Raw genomic sequence first — 14,606 nt, forward strand, 5'->3', positions numbered from 1 at the left:
GTGGCCTGTGGTGTGTGTGGGTGATGGGTGGGTGTCTGTGTTTGTGTGACCTGTGCAAGACCCAGGGAGTGTGAGTGTCCATAGGCAGGGCTTCCCCCGGCCACAGCCCTGGACAGCGGGCCCCGTCTTCAGCCGCAGTGCCAGAAATCACTTATTACACCTGCTGGGTTCCTGCAGCCACAGGGGACAGACAGGCTTCCTCCTTTCTTTTCATCCTTTGGCCCCAAACTAGAACATCTGAACTGGAGGGGACCTTCGACCCAGTCCTCTTTTCCCCAGGATGCAGGCCCTGAGCCCAGAGAGGGGAGGTGACTTGGCCAAGGCCACGTAGCAAGGAGGGGACCAGGGGGGAAACTCAGACCCAGTCTTCAGAGGGCATAGGAAGAACTGCCTCGTCCCCCTCATCACAGCACAGGGTGCTGGCTGCACCATCCGGCCCTAGCATCCTTGCCCACACACACTGCATGCTGTGACCTCCCCGTGGGGAGAAGGTGGGTGGTTGCTGATTGAAGGTGGCTGTCGTTCCTGGAGCCCTTACTATGTGCCAGGCACCCTGCTGAGCACATTCCCCTGAATAGCCGTATGGGGTGAGTGTTTTAGGATTCCTGGGTGGATCCACAGCTAAGAAATGGCAGAGCTGGGATTTGAACCCACAGTCGCTCCTGTGCCTGGCTGGGGAAGATTCTTAACCACCAGTGGATGGGAGGCTGAGCTGGGGTCCAAGCGAATTCCACATCTCTGAATGCCCAGGTCCAGGGAGGACCGTGCAGGGAACAGCAGGGGAGACTGGCAGAGACAGGGAGGTGGGGCATTGGGTGCCTACGGTCTTTTGCTCTTGACCCCTCTGTTACTACAGGGCAGGGTCCCAAGGCCAAGATCAGCATCAACCCTTTTCCCCAGAGCCCCTGGAGGTCAGAGGCCTAGGAAGGCGGTGGCGTGGGGTTGCAGGCCTCAGACCTTAGCCATGCTCTGGGTTTCCGGAGCCCCCTGAGGCACCCGCCAGCCCCCACTGGTCCTGGTCTTCCTCTTCTCTCCTCCTCCCTCCCCTTCCTCCATACACGCCATGGGCCCGGGTGGGAGGCACATGTTGAACGAACTTCTGAACAGGAAGTCAACGTCCAGGTCGTCCCTTTTCATGTGGTTTCTTTAATCCCCCAGGCTGGGTTTCAGAAGCGTTTTACAGTTTCAGTTTTACAAAGCTACGCTCCCTTTAATGTTGGCGTTTTTCAGGAGGTGGGGGGAGAGCAGCTTCAGTCAAAACATGTGTGTTTTACATCAGCCAGCTGCGGACAGGGCGGCCCGGGGCGGGGGGCAGCAATGTGGCTTCCAGGCTCCGCGCGGGGGCCCTGGTTAGATGCGTCTACTCGGCTCTCTCCCTCTCCTCTCCTGGGCTTTGCCTTCCCGCCTCCCTGAGTCCCTCTCTCCTGTCCATGGGGCCGGGGGGCCAGGGCACTCCTTTCCAGCCCCTTCCCACCTGAGCTCTGATCTGGTCAATGCAGGTCTTTTGGTTTCTGCTGCTGAGACACCAGAGTGCTCATCTTCCTCCACACCGTGAGCCGTATCCTCCAACCAGCCGGCTTTTCATTTACTTAGTATTTTCCCTTAAATTGCTGCACTTCTTTTACTTACGTAGATAGTACCTAAGCAAAAATGTCCCTGAAATTGTGAATTTGACACACTAGTTACATCTATCTGCTCGAATACACAATAAAACAAATTTAAAACTATTACAGCATTTGAAAAGGCGAAGATCATCGTGCCAGCCTCGCATGCTTCTGGAAATCCCACCTCCATGCCCCTTCCCTGGCAGAGAAGACGAAGGTCAGGAGGGGAGGTGGCCCGTCCAAGGCCATGGGGTTGGTGAGAGTCCTGCCTGGCTGTTCTGCCTCCAAGGCCAGCGTTGGATCTCTCATGAGTCATTTTCAGGGCTGGCTTCTCGGCCGCGCAGTTTCAGACCTTAGAGGAGCTGCCTGGGGCTGTGTGACACACCAAGGAGAGGGGCTGAATTCCCTGGCAGTGCGGTTGGGTGGAAAGAACACAAATGGAATCAGTCAGACCTGGGATCAGATCCCGGCTGCACTAACTCCTAAGAGTGTGATCATAGACAAACGTCTCCATGGCTTTGAGCCTCAGTCTCCTCATCTGTGAAATGGGGATGACCACGCCGGCCTTCAAAGAGCAACGCAAGGGTCAGAGACACACCTGGAAACAGCCCGCCTCAGCCAGGCCTGCAAACCCAGTAGTCATTTGCAAGCCCTCAGGGCTTGGTTCTTGTCCACTGTGCTCCTTGTCACCAGCCTGGTTTCACCATCTCTCCTCCCCTACCCACGGGAGGCAGTGGGAGGTCCAGGGAGGGAGAATCAGGAGTAAAGATGCATGCCCAGAGCGGCTCACGGGCCCTCCTGCCCTCTGTCCCTGCACTGCCTGGGAACAGAGCAAGCCCTGTGTGGGAGGATGCTGTGACCAGCAGCACGTCCATGCCCTGCTGGAAGAAGGAGGAAGACAAAGGTGGCTGTCCCTGCCCACAGAGGTGGAGTGACTGGGGGGCTCCAGAGGCTGTTTGGATAGTGGGGAGGGCCTAGGACACTTGATCCATGCTGCCTGAAATGATGGGGGGTCCAGTATCGCAGAGGCCACCCCCCTGGTAAAGCAGAGGCCTTGACCCCTGCTGGCCCCAAAGCTTTGCTGCTACCTGGAGCCTCCAGCTGCTTGAGGGGCTTTGCCTCTATAATGGCCAGGGGGTCTCTGGAGCATGACACCTCGGATCTGAGCTGTTGTTCTCTGGCCACAGAGTGAAGTCGTCTGGCTTCCACCAGTGCGAAAGCTGCCCCCAAGGGATCTGGGAGAGTGGAGGAGGCTGATGTCAGGCCAGAACACGGAGGGACAGGACCTAGGGATGGGCACTGTTCTAGCCACTGGTTCTCTCCCTTCAGAGCCTGGGGCAGTTAAGAGACCTTGGAGAATGCAGTAGTGATGACGATGATGATGGGGAGGCTGGTTAAATGCAGTGAACGCTTGCTATGTGCCAGACCCAGTGCTAAGTATTTTTATTTAATTTATTAATTTTTTTAAAATTATTTTTTTGAGACAGAGTCCTTCTCTGTTGCCCAGGCTGGAGTGCAGCGGCGCTATCTCGGCTCATTACAAGCTCTGCCTCCTGGGTTCACACCATTCTCCTGCCTCAGCCTCCCCAGTAGCTGGGACTACAGGAGCCCGCCACCACGCCCGGCTAATTTTTTCTATTTTTTAGTAGAGACGGGGTTTCACCATGTTAGCTGGGAAGGTCTCGATCTCCTGACCTCGTGATCCGCCCGCCTCGGTCTCCCAAAGTGCTGAGATTACAGGCATGAGTCACAGTGCCTGGCCTATTTTTATTTTATTTTTTTGAGGCAGAGTCTGACTCTGTCACCCAGGCTGGAGTGCAGTGGTGTGATCTCAGCTCACTGCAACCTCCACCTCCCTGGTTCAGATGATTCTCTTGCTCAGCCTCCCTAGTAGCTGGGACTACAGGCGCGCGCTACCATGCCCGTCCAATTCTTGTATCTTTAGTAGAGACATGTTTTCACCATGCTGGCCAGGCTGATCTCGAACTCCTGGCTTCAAGTTATCCACCTGTCTCGGCCTCCCAAACTGCTGGGATTACAGGCGTGAGCCACTGCATCTGGCTGCAGTGTTGAGCATTTTACGCAGTCATTACATTTCATCTGCTCTGTGACACACAGTGGGAGGGCATCTAGAATAGTTCCGGCTCACAGTAGGCCCTCAACGAATACTTAAGAAAGAGGCTTGGAGAGGGTGAGAGATCTACCCGATTCTCAGCCTCCGTGCTCTTACTGTGTTTGTCCTTCAGGGCTGGCCACTAGGGCGGGCATCCGGGTGTTGGCAGAGGAGAGGTTTGGGGCCGCAGGTTCTGCACAGCGCACCTGCTGGCTCCTCCTGAGGGAGGCTGTGGCTGTCCCTTTAGGGTAGGTCTGTGGGAGGGCCATCCCCCAGGGCTGAGGATGCCTTGTCCACTTACCCAAGCCACCCGAGGGAGCAACACCCTCAGCCTAGGGCCTCTTCTGCTCCCCCTGGGGCAGTGGAGGGCTGGGCCTGGCCCAGCTGCAGCTGCGTGGGGCCCAGGGAGAAGAGAATCAAAGGCAGTCCATGCAGCCCATGTGGGTCCCGCTTTCATCTCCCGGCTTCAAAGAGGTGCAAACAAACCCTGTCCCCGTGCCAGGCAGCAGCTCCCTCCTCACCGCCCAGCCTGCTCTTTCTCTTCTCCTCCTCCTTCCCCGGAAACCAGCAGGCCTCAGTCCTGGTTCCAGGAGCACTCCAGAGGGGCCCGACTTGCTGGGCAGGGCTGGCAAGGAAGGAAAGGGGAGGCTCTGCCAGGCCAAGAGAAAGGGGGCTGGGACCCTCTCACCCGCGCAAACTCTGGAAGCTGGGGGTCTATTCAACCCTGACAGAACCTTCCAATCTAGAACTGTACTGCCCAGGACAATGGCCACCTGTGGCTCCTGAGCACCAGTCTCCCATGTCTGAATACCCTACAAGTAAAAGATGCACAGGATTGCTCAGCTTTGGTGCAAGCAAAGGAATGTGAAATATCTCACACATCATTTTACCCCTGACTACGGGCTGACAGGATAATATTCTGGAGCTACTGGCTTAAAAAAAAAAAAAAAAAAAACACGTTGTTAAAATTAATTTCACTTGGTACTTCTTACTTTTTTTTTTTTTTTTGAGACGGAGTTTTGCTCTGTCTCCCAGGCTGGAATGCAATGGCACGATCTCGGCTCACTGCAACCTCTGCTTCCTGGGTTCAAGCAATTCTCCTGCCTCAGTCTCCTGAGTAACTGGGATTACAGGCATGCACCATCATGACTAGCTAATTTTGTATTTTTAGTAGAGTTGGGGTTTCTCCATGTTGGTCAGACTGGTCTCGAACTCCTGACCTCAGATGACCTACCCGCCTCAGCCTCCCAAACTGCTGGGATTACAGGCGTGAGCCACTGTGCCTGGCGGTTTGTTTTATTTCTGTTGGACTGCTTTGTTCTAGACAATATTCCCGTTTTGTTCTTTTTGATTTTGTCAAGACGGAGTCTTGCTCTGTCGCCCAGGCTGGAGTGCAGTGGCACCATCTCGGCTCACTGCAACCTCCGCCTCCCGGGTTCAAACAATTCTCCTGCTCCAGCCTCCCTGGAAGCTGGGATTATAGGCGCACATCCCACACCCAGCTAATATTTGTATTTTTAGTAGAGATGGGGTTTCACCATGTTGGCCAGGCTGGTCTCGAACTCCTGACCTCAGGGGATCCACCCACCTTAGCCTCCCAAAGTGCTGGGATTACAGGCGTGAGCTACCGCGCCCAGCAATATTCCCATTTTGCAGATGAGGGGTCTTGAGGCTCAGAGGGGTTTTGGCACATGGCTCCCAGGTGCTTTTTGCTGCTCATAAAAATCGTGAATGAATGAATGAATGAATGAATGCATGCATGCATGCATGAATGAATGAAGGCCTAGTCCTGGCTGCTGAGGAGACACAGGTGAAACCTGTCCCCGTTGATGCCCTCGAGGAGCTCCCAGTCGAGTCTGGTCCAGTCTAGGAAGGAGAGGTAGTGGTGGAGTCAGAGACCCCTGCATTCTGGGGGACCCCAAGGCCTCCGTACAGTAGGGCGGGGAGTGGTAAGTGGCTCCTGGGTCCACATCCTGGCTTCACTGCTTCCTGGTTGTTTGACTTTGGGAGAGTTACTTAACCTATTTATGCCTCAGTTTTCTCATCTGTGAAATGGGGATGATAATAATTATCAATATTATGGAAGCAGCTCCCTCTTGGGTTTCTGTGGGGATGAAGGGAGTTAACACACTCGACTCAGGCAGAGCAGAGCTTTGCGCACAGTGTGTGCAACCTGTTAATGATTAGTAATAATTTGGGACAAATGCTGTCTGTCACGTGGCACCTTGTTCTGACAGCTGCACTTGGGAGGGCTGAAGGCAGTGTCCTGCCCCGGAGAGAGAGCTGCACTCCCAGCAGGTCCCAAGCTGCCACCGCCTGGAGGGGAGAGCAGAGGGACTTTGTGACTTTCCCTCCAAATGGTTTCTCTGGGTCCGCCTGGGCTGTGCCTGGAGTCCATGCTCTCTGGGCTTAGTGTCCCAGCCTCGCCTGCCACCCATCATCTCTTTGCTCCCTGACACACCCACCCTTACCCTACCCTATCCCAGCTCTGTCCCTGAGGCCCTGAGGCCTTTGAAAGTGGCTTTGAAGAGAAACGCCCTCCAGGTAAACAGAACTTCCATCTTGCTTCTGTGCTCTCAGCACAGACAGAGCCTCTGGTTCACTCCTGGTTACCAAGGACCTCCCAGGGAGGGTTGGTGGGAGGTGGGGATGGGGAGCAGGGAGCCCAACACAGGGCCTGATGCACAGGAGAACCCACTCCAGAAGGTGAGGGGAACCAGGCCTAGGGGATAGCGGGGTTCCTGGAGGTCTGGGCGGGACTTGGCAGGCTGTGGGTGGCACTATGAAAGCACAGGCCCCCAAGCCACGGGAACAGCCAGAGGAAAGGTCTGGGACACATCTTGGGGCAGCGAGATGATCCATCACATTCACGGTGAGGCCAGGACCCTCCAGAGCCTCGATAGACCCCAAGCATCCCCAGGACTGCAGGGGGACGCTTGGGACCCACCCCTGACAGAGCCTTTCAATCTAGAGCTGCGCTGTCCGGGACGACAGCCACCTGCGGCTCCTGAGCACCAGTCTCCCATGTCTGAATGAGGCTGTCGGGGACCCCACTGAGCAGGATTTGCTGAAGGCTGAGTGAAGGGGTCGGGGCTGTTCCCACAACTGGGCAGGGGTTGGGGGCCCCCAGAGACGGTAGCGGGAAGTGGGATCATTAGAACCAAACAGGGCCGATGGGAACCAGATGCGATGAAGTTTTGGGGGCTCTTCCAGAAGAGAGATGCTTTTCTTTTCCACTGGAGCTGAAGCTGGGGGAAGAGAAGGGTGCAGGCTGTTTGTCCCTCCCTGCTCCCCCCACCTCCGGCCCAGTGCAGCATCAGGACGTTCTTCGGCCCCAGCCACCAAAAGGGAAGGAGAGCCACACCTGGAGGCCATTTGCATAACTGCTCCTGTGGTGCCCTAGGCCAGTTTCTGGGGAGAGGGCTGGGCAGGACCCATGTGGTTGCGGGGATCAGGGGACAACAGCCCCCAGCCCAGTCCAACCCTCCCTCACTCAGCTTGCAGCCCTGGGGATGCTTGAGGTCCACCCAGGCACCGGGCTGCAGACGGTGCTTCATGGTAGTCTCCCCTGCTGGCAGGCCCCACGACTGCTCAGCCTCACCACTCACGCTCAGTGCCCCTGCGCCAGCCACTTCTTCCAGGAAGCCCTCTGGGTCCTCAGGGTGGATCAGGCACCTTCTCTGGGCTCTGGAATGCAGTGGCGCCATCTCGGCTCACTGCAACCTCCACCTCCAGGTTTCGAGTGATTCTCCTGCTTCGGCCTCCCAAGTAGCTGGGATTATAGGCGCGTGCCACCATGCCCAGCTAATTTTTGTATTTTTAGTAGAGATGGGGTTTCGCCATGTTGGCCAGGCCCATCTCTAACTCCCGACCTCAAGTGATCTGCCCACCTTGGCCTCCCAAAGTGTTGGGATTACAGGCGTGAGCCACTGTACCTGACCTTCCCTGGGTTCTGACACTGGGTTAGAGCTCCTAGTGTTTACTGTGGTGGATTTTAACTCCCTCTTTCAGTGAGCGGTTATCCAACTTAGACACCCTCCCCAGCTCCACTCAGCACTGGACCTAATGGGGTACTGCCTGTGGCCACACGTGCCTGCCTCCCCAGGCCTCCCCAGATCCCAGCCCCTCCCTCATGCCCACCTTCTAACCCTCTACTCCTGCGGCCACTCTGAATTTTATATATATATATATATATGTGTGTATATATATGTGTATATATATGTGTGTATATATATGTATACACATGCACACACATATATATATAGTAAATTGGTTTTTAAAAATCAAGTAAGTCACTTCGAAGAAAAGCACTCATTACAAAAATTACAAAACCCACAGAGGCATAGAGAGTAAAACACGAAACACCCCTCTGCCTGGACTGGCCCCAGTCAGTCCCTTCCTCATGGTAACAACTGTTGATTTGTGTAAGCTAAGGTGTCCAGTCTTTTGGTTTCCCTGGACCACAGTGGAAGAAGAACTGTCTTGGGCCACACATAAAATACACTAACACTAATGGTAGCTGATGAGCCAAAAAAAAAAAAATCACAAAAAAATCTCATAATGTTTTAAGAAAGTTTATGAATTTGTATTGGGCTGCATTCAAAGCCATCCCAGGCCGCAGGTTGGGTAAGCTTGGTATAGAGCTTTCTAAATCGTGTGTGTGTGTGTGAAAAAATATATACATATAGGCTGGGTGTGGTGGCTCATGCCTGTAATCCCAGAGCTTTGGGAGGCCGAGGTGGGTGGATCACCTGAGGTCAGGAGTTTGAGACCAGCCTGGCCAACATGGTGAAACCCTGTCTCTACTAAAAATACGAATATTAGCCAGGCGTGGTGGCATGTGCCTGTAGTCCCAGCTACTTGGGAGGCTGAGGTGGGAGAATCACTTGAAGCCAGGAGACAAATGGAGGTTGCAGTGAGCCAAAATCATGCCACTGCACTCCAGCCTGGGCGACAGTGTGAGACTCCATCTAAAAAAAAAAAAAAAAAAAAATATATATATATATATATATATGTTATATAAAACATATACTTTTATATAATATTTATATTTTATATAATTATAAATATTAATATAACATAAAATTTACACTCTTAACCTTTTTTTTTTTTCAGTAGAGACATGGTCTCACTATGTTGCCCAGGTCTCAAACTTCTGACCTTAAGTGATCCTCCTGTCTCAGCCTCCCCAGGTGCTGGGAATATAGACATAAACCACTGCACCCAGTCAATCTTAATTGTTTTTTAGTGTACGAGTGCACGGGTTCAGTGGCACTAAGTACATTCACATGATTAGGCAGCCACTGCCACCATCCACTTCTAGAATTTTTTTATCTTTCCCAACTGAAACTCTGCACCCATTAAACACTAACTTCCTATTCCCCCCTGCCCGCAGCTTCTGGTAACCACCACCCTACTCTCTGTCTCTGTAATAGTCTACTTGTGTATTGCTATAAAGAAATACCGGAGGCTGGGTAAGGTATAAGGAAAAGAGGTTTAATTGGCTCACAGTGCTACAGGCTGTGCAAGCATGGCTCCAGCATCTGCTCCTGGTGAGGCCGCAGGAAACTTCCAATCTTGGTGCAAGGCAAAAAGGAAGTAGGCGTGTCACTTGGTGCGAGCAGGAGTAAGAGGTGGGGAGAAGTAGCATGCTCTTTTTATTTATTTATTTATTTTTGAGATGGAGTCTCTATCTGTCACCAAGGCTGGAGTGCAGTGGTGCAATCTTGGCTCACTGCAACCTCCACCTCCCAGGTTCAAGCCCTTCTCCTGCCTCTGCCTCCCGAGTAGCTGGGATTACAGTCACACAGCACCACCCCCAGCTAATTTTTGCATTTTCAGTAGAGACAGGGTTTCTCCATGTTGGCCAGGCTGGTCTCGAACTCCTGGCCTCAAGTGATCCATCCGCCTCGTCCTCCCAAAGTCCTGGGATTACAGATGTGAGCCACCTTGCCCAGCCTTACGGTCTTTTGTTGTTGTTGTTGTTGTTGTTGTTGTTGTTGAGACAGAGTCTTACTCTGTCTCTCAGACTGGAGTGTAGTGGCTTGACCTCACTCACTGCAACCTCTGCCTCCTGGGTTCAAGTGATTCTCGTGCCTCAACCTCCCGAGTAGCTGGGATTACAGGCATGTGCCACCACACCTGGCTAATTTTTGTATTTTTAGTAGAGACAAGGTTTTGCCATGTTGGCCAGGCTGATCTCTAACTCCTGACCTCAGGTGGTCCGCCAGCCTTGGCCTCCCAAAGTATTGGGATTACTGGCGTGAGCCACTGTGCCTGGCCTCATGCTCTTTTAAACAACCAGATCTTGCATGAACTGAGAGAGAGAACTCACTAATTACCATGAGGATGGCACCAGGTCATTCGTGAGGGATCCCCCACCGTGACCCAAGCACCTCCCACCAGCCCCACCTCCAACACTGGGGATTATATTTCTTTCTTTCTTTTTTTTTTTGAGATGGAGTCTTGCTCTATTGCCCAGGCTGGAGTGCAGTGGCACGATCTCTGCTCACTGCAAGCTCCGCCGCCTCCCGGGTTCACACCATTCTCCTGCCTCAGCCTCCCGAGAAGCTGGGACTACAGGCCCCCGCCACCACGCCCGGCTAATTTTTTTTTTTTTTGTATTTTTAGTAGAGACGGGGTTTCACTGTGTTTGCCAGGATGGTCTCGATCTCCTGACCTCGTGATCCACCCGCCTCAGCCTCCCAAAGTGCTGGGATTATAGGTGTGAGCCACCGCGCCCAGCTGGGGATTATATTTCAACATGAGATTTGGAGAGGACAAACATCCGAACCACGTCAGTCTCTGTGAATCTGACCACTCTGAGGACCTCATGTAAGTGGAATCCTACGTTCTCTCACCTTTTGTGTTTGACTTAGTTCCCTTATAGCATAATGTCTTCAAGGTTCATGTCTGTTGTAGCATATGTCAGAATTCCCTTCTAAATCTTTTAATTAAAGCATTTTTTTTTTTTTTTTGAAGAGTCTCATTCTGTCACTCAGGCTGAGGTGCAGTGACATTATCACAGCTGACTGCAGTCTTGAACTTCTGGGCTCAAGCGATCCTCCTGCCCGTAACCTCCCAAGTAGCTGGGACTACAGGCGTGTACTACCATGCCCAGCTAATTTTAAAAAATGTTTTGTAGGCCAGGTGTGGTGGCTCACGCCTGTAATCCCAGCACTTTGGGAGGCTGAGGAGGGTGGTTCACAAGGTTAGGAGTTTGAGACCATTCTAGTGAACACGGTGAAACCCTGTCTGTATTAAAAATACAAAAAATTGGCCGGGCGCGGTGGCTCAAGCCTGTAATCCCAGCACTTTGGGAGGCCGAGACGGGCGGATCACGTCAGGAGTTCGAGACCATCCTGGCTAACACGGTGAAACCCCGTCTCTACTAAAAAATACAAAAAACTAGCCGGGCGAGGTGGTGGGCGCCTGTAGTCCCAGCTACTCGGGAGGCTGAGGCAGGAGAATGGCGTAAAAACCCGGGAGGCGGAGCTTGCAATGAGCTGAGATCCGGCCACTGCACTCCAGCCTGGGCGACACAGCAAGACTCCGTCTCAAAAAAAAAATAAAAAAAAATAAAAAATAAAAAAAATACAAAAAATTAGCCGAGCCTAGTGGCACGTGCCTATAGCCCCAGCTACTCGGGAGGCTGAGGCAGGAGAATCGCCTGAACCCGGAAGGCGGAGGTTGCAGTCAGCCAAGATCGGTTGTGCCACTTCACTTCACCCTGGGCAACAGAGCAAGACTCTGTCTCAAAAAAAAAAATGTTTTGTGGTAACAAGGTCTTACTATGCTACCCAGGCTAGTCTCAAATTCCCAGTCTCAAGGGATCCTCCTGCTTCAGTCTCCCAATGTGTTGGGATTACAGATATGAGCCACCCTGTCTGGCCCAAAAGATATTTCTTACTCTGAAGTCACGGTCAAGAATGTTGAGAAACATGGCCTGAATTTCCATACCAGCCAAGTGCCCTAGCATGGCAAGCACAATTCCTGCCCCAAGCCACACAGGTTTTCCTCTTCAGGTCCCTTCTGCTGCTGCTGCCCTTGTCTTAGGTTTTTGCCACCTTTTGTTGGCTATTTTTTTTTTTTTTTTTGAGACAGAGTTTCACTCTTATCGCCCAGGCTGGAGTACAGTGGCACGATCTCGGCTCTCTGCAACCTCCACCTCCCGGGTTCAAGTGATTCTCCTGCCTCAGGCTCCCGAATAGCTGGGATTGCAGGCATCTGCCACCATGCCCGGCTAAGTTTTTTGTATTTTTTTTTTTTTTAGTAGAGATGGGGTTTCACCATGTTGGCCAGGCTGGTCTCAAACTCCTGACCTCAGGTGATCCACCTGCCTTGGCCTCCCAAAGTGCTAGAATTACAGATGTGAGCCATCGTGCCTGCCCCGCCCACCCCACCCCTACTTTTTTTTTTTGAGATGGAGTCTCATTGTCTCATTCTGTCGTCCAGACTGGAGTGCAGTGGCACAATCTCAGCTCACTGCAACCTCCACCTCCCGGGTGCAAGTGATTCTTCTGCCTCAGCCTCCCAAGTATCTGGGATTACAGATGCTCCTCACCACGCCTGGCTGATTTTTGTGTATTTAGTAGAGATGAGGTTTTACTTTGTTGGCCAGGCTGGTCTAGAAATCTTGGCCTCAAATGATCCACCCGCATCAGCCTCCCAAACTGTTGGGGTTACAGGCATAAGCCACTGCACCTGGCCAGTTTTAAAGCTCAGTTGAAATACTCCCTTCTCTAGAAAGCCTCCCTGTTCCTCTCCAATGCCTGGAACCCTCTCTTTCTCTCTCGGATTCACCCTCCCATGTTTGGTCTCACTTTCCCTGACAGCAGCTGAGCACATACTGTCCTGCAGGGCAGGTGACTGGGCCTTCCAACCTGAAAGCATCCCTCTCCAGGAAGGGGCCCACCTCATACCTGTCCTACGTGGGTGTCTAACAGTGCCCCTGAACACAGAAGGGCCCGGGCCAGGCTTCCTGACAGTAACCATCACAATGCTGGTGCAGTGGTGATGTGCTGGTGACAGTAACTCGTGGTCATTGTAGGGAACAGTTTTCATGCTTATGGAAATGCCCTGTGAACCTTCTTTTTAGAGTGGAGGCATCTGTCACAATAGGAGTCCTGCTCCCCCAAGGTAGAAGTCAGAAATTCACTTTGCCAGCCTCCCTTGCAGCTAGAGTGTACCCACGTGACCTGGCCTCCACCAATCAGGATTTCTACTTGGAAGAGATGTGGGCAGGCTCTGTGCTGATGGAACTTGGGAGGGGGACAGCCAGATTTCAGAGGCAGCAGTGGTGGTGTCCTGGCAGGAGTATTCCTGACAACTTAGGGTGGCTTGAACCACCATCCCTGTGCTCAGCAACAGCAGCTGAAATCACTCTTCCAGAGTATCCCTGGGTGCTAGTCCAGCCTCCAAGTCTGATCCTGTGGCACCGCTAGAGAGTTTGTGAGTTACCTAGTGCCCCAGCTTTCGGGTGAATTGAAGTAATATTTACACATAGTAGAATTTACTTCTTTTGTGCAGATAGTTCTATATACCTTAACAAATTTACACAGTCACGTAGCTACCACCACAATCAAGATACAGAACTCCCAAAATCTCTAAGTGCCGCTTGGTAGTCAGACCCAGTGGTGTGAGAGAGCTGGTTAGTATCAGTTCATGGGAGCCAGTTGTTAGGTTTTGAGGAACTTTGCAAGCTGTTTCTTAAACATAGTCATCATTAAACATTAAATTATATAACCTAACAAAAATTTATATTAAAACAAAGGTAATAAGGCCAGGCACGGTGGCTCATGTATGTAATCCCAGCACTTCAGGAGGCCAAGGTGGGTGGATTGCTTGAGCCCAGGAGTTTGAGGCCAGTCTGGGAAACATGGTAGAACCAGCTCTACTGAAAATACAAATATTAACCAGGCGTGGTGGTACTCATCTGTGCTCTTAGCTACTTGGGAGGCTGAGGTGGGAGGATCAATTGAGCCTGGGAGGTTGAGGCTGCAGTGAGCCATGATTGCACCATTGCACTCTAGCCTGGGTGACAGAGTGAGACCCTGTCTCAATAAATAAATAAATAAAATAAAACAAAGGTAATAAACTTAACACCTCCTAATTATTTTGCTACATTTTACTGTTTAGATGCCCCAAGATTATTTATTATTATTATTATATATATATATATATTTTTTTTTTTTTGAGACGGAGTCTCGCTCTGTCCCCCTGGCTGGAGTGCAGTGGCGCGATCTCGGCTCACTGCAAGCTCCGCCTCCCAGGTTCACGCCATTCTCCTGTCTCAGCCTCCTGAGTAGCTGGGACTACAGGCGCCCGCCACTGCGCCTGGCTAATTTTTTTTTTTTTGTATTTTTAGTAGAGACGGGGTTTCACCGTGGTCTCGATCTCCTGACCTTGTGATCTGCCTGCCTCGGCCTCCCAAAGTGCTGGGATTACAGGCGTGAGCCACCGAGCCCGGCCTATTATTATATTTTTTTAAGAGATGAGAGTCTTGCTGTGTTGACCACACTGGTCTTGGTCTTGAACTCCTGTCCTCAAGCAGTCCTCCCACCTCAGCCTCCTAAAGTGTTAAGATTACAGACATGAGTCACCACACCTACCTGAGATTATTTATGTCAGTTGTATCTATATGGTAGAAGTACTATCTAATGATGCGCTAATGTACAGCTCTTCTCCACTCTGAATTCAGTGACCCCATGTGAGCAGCTTAAAATTGGCCATGGCTGTAGTATTTATATCAGAGACATTGGCAAATGCTACAAATCAAGGTCTGATTTTATTGTTTTGCTGATTGTCTAGACATGAGAAAGTAGTGGAGAAAGGGCAAATAATACAGCTTAAACTTATAAGTGTGTCATGTCTGTGGCCATTACATTGAG

Source organism: Macaca mulatta, chromosome 1 (genome assembly GCF_049350105.2).
Source record: "Macaca mulatta isolate MMU2019108-1 chromosome 1, T2T-MMU8v2.0, whole genome shotgun sequence".
Classification (NCBI taxonomy): Eukaryota; Metazoa; Chordata; class Mammalia; order Primates; family Cercopithecidae; genus Macaca; species Macaca mulatta.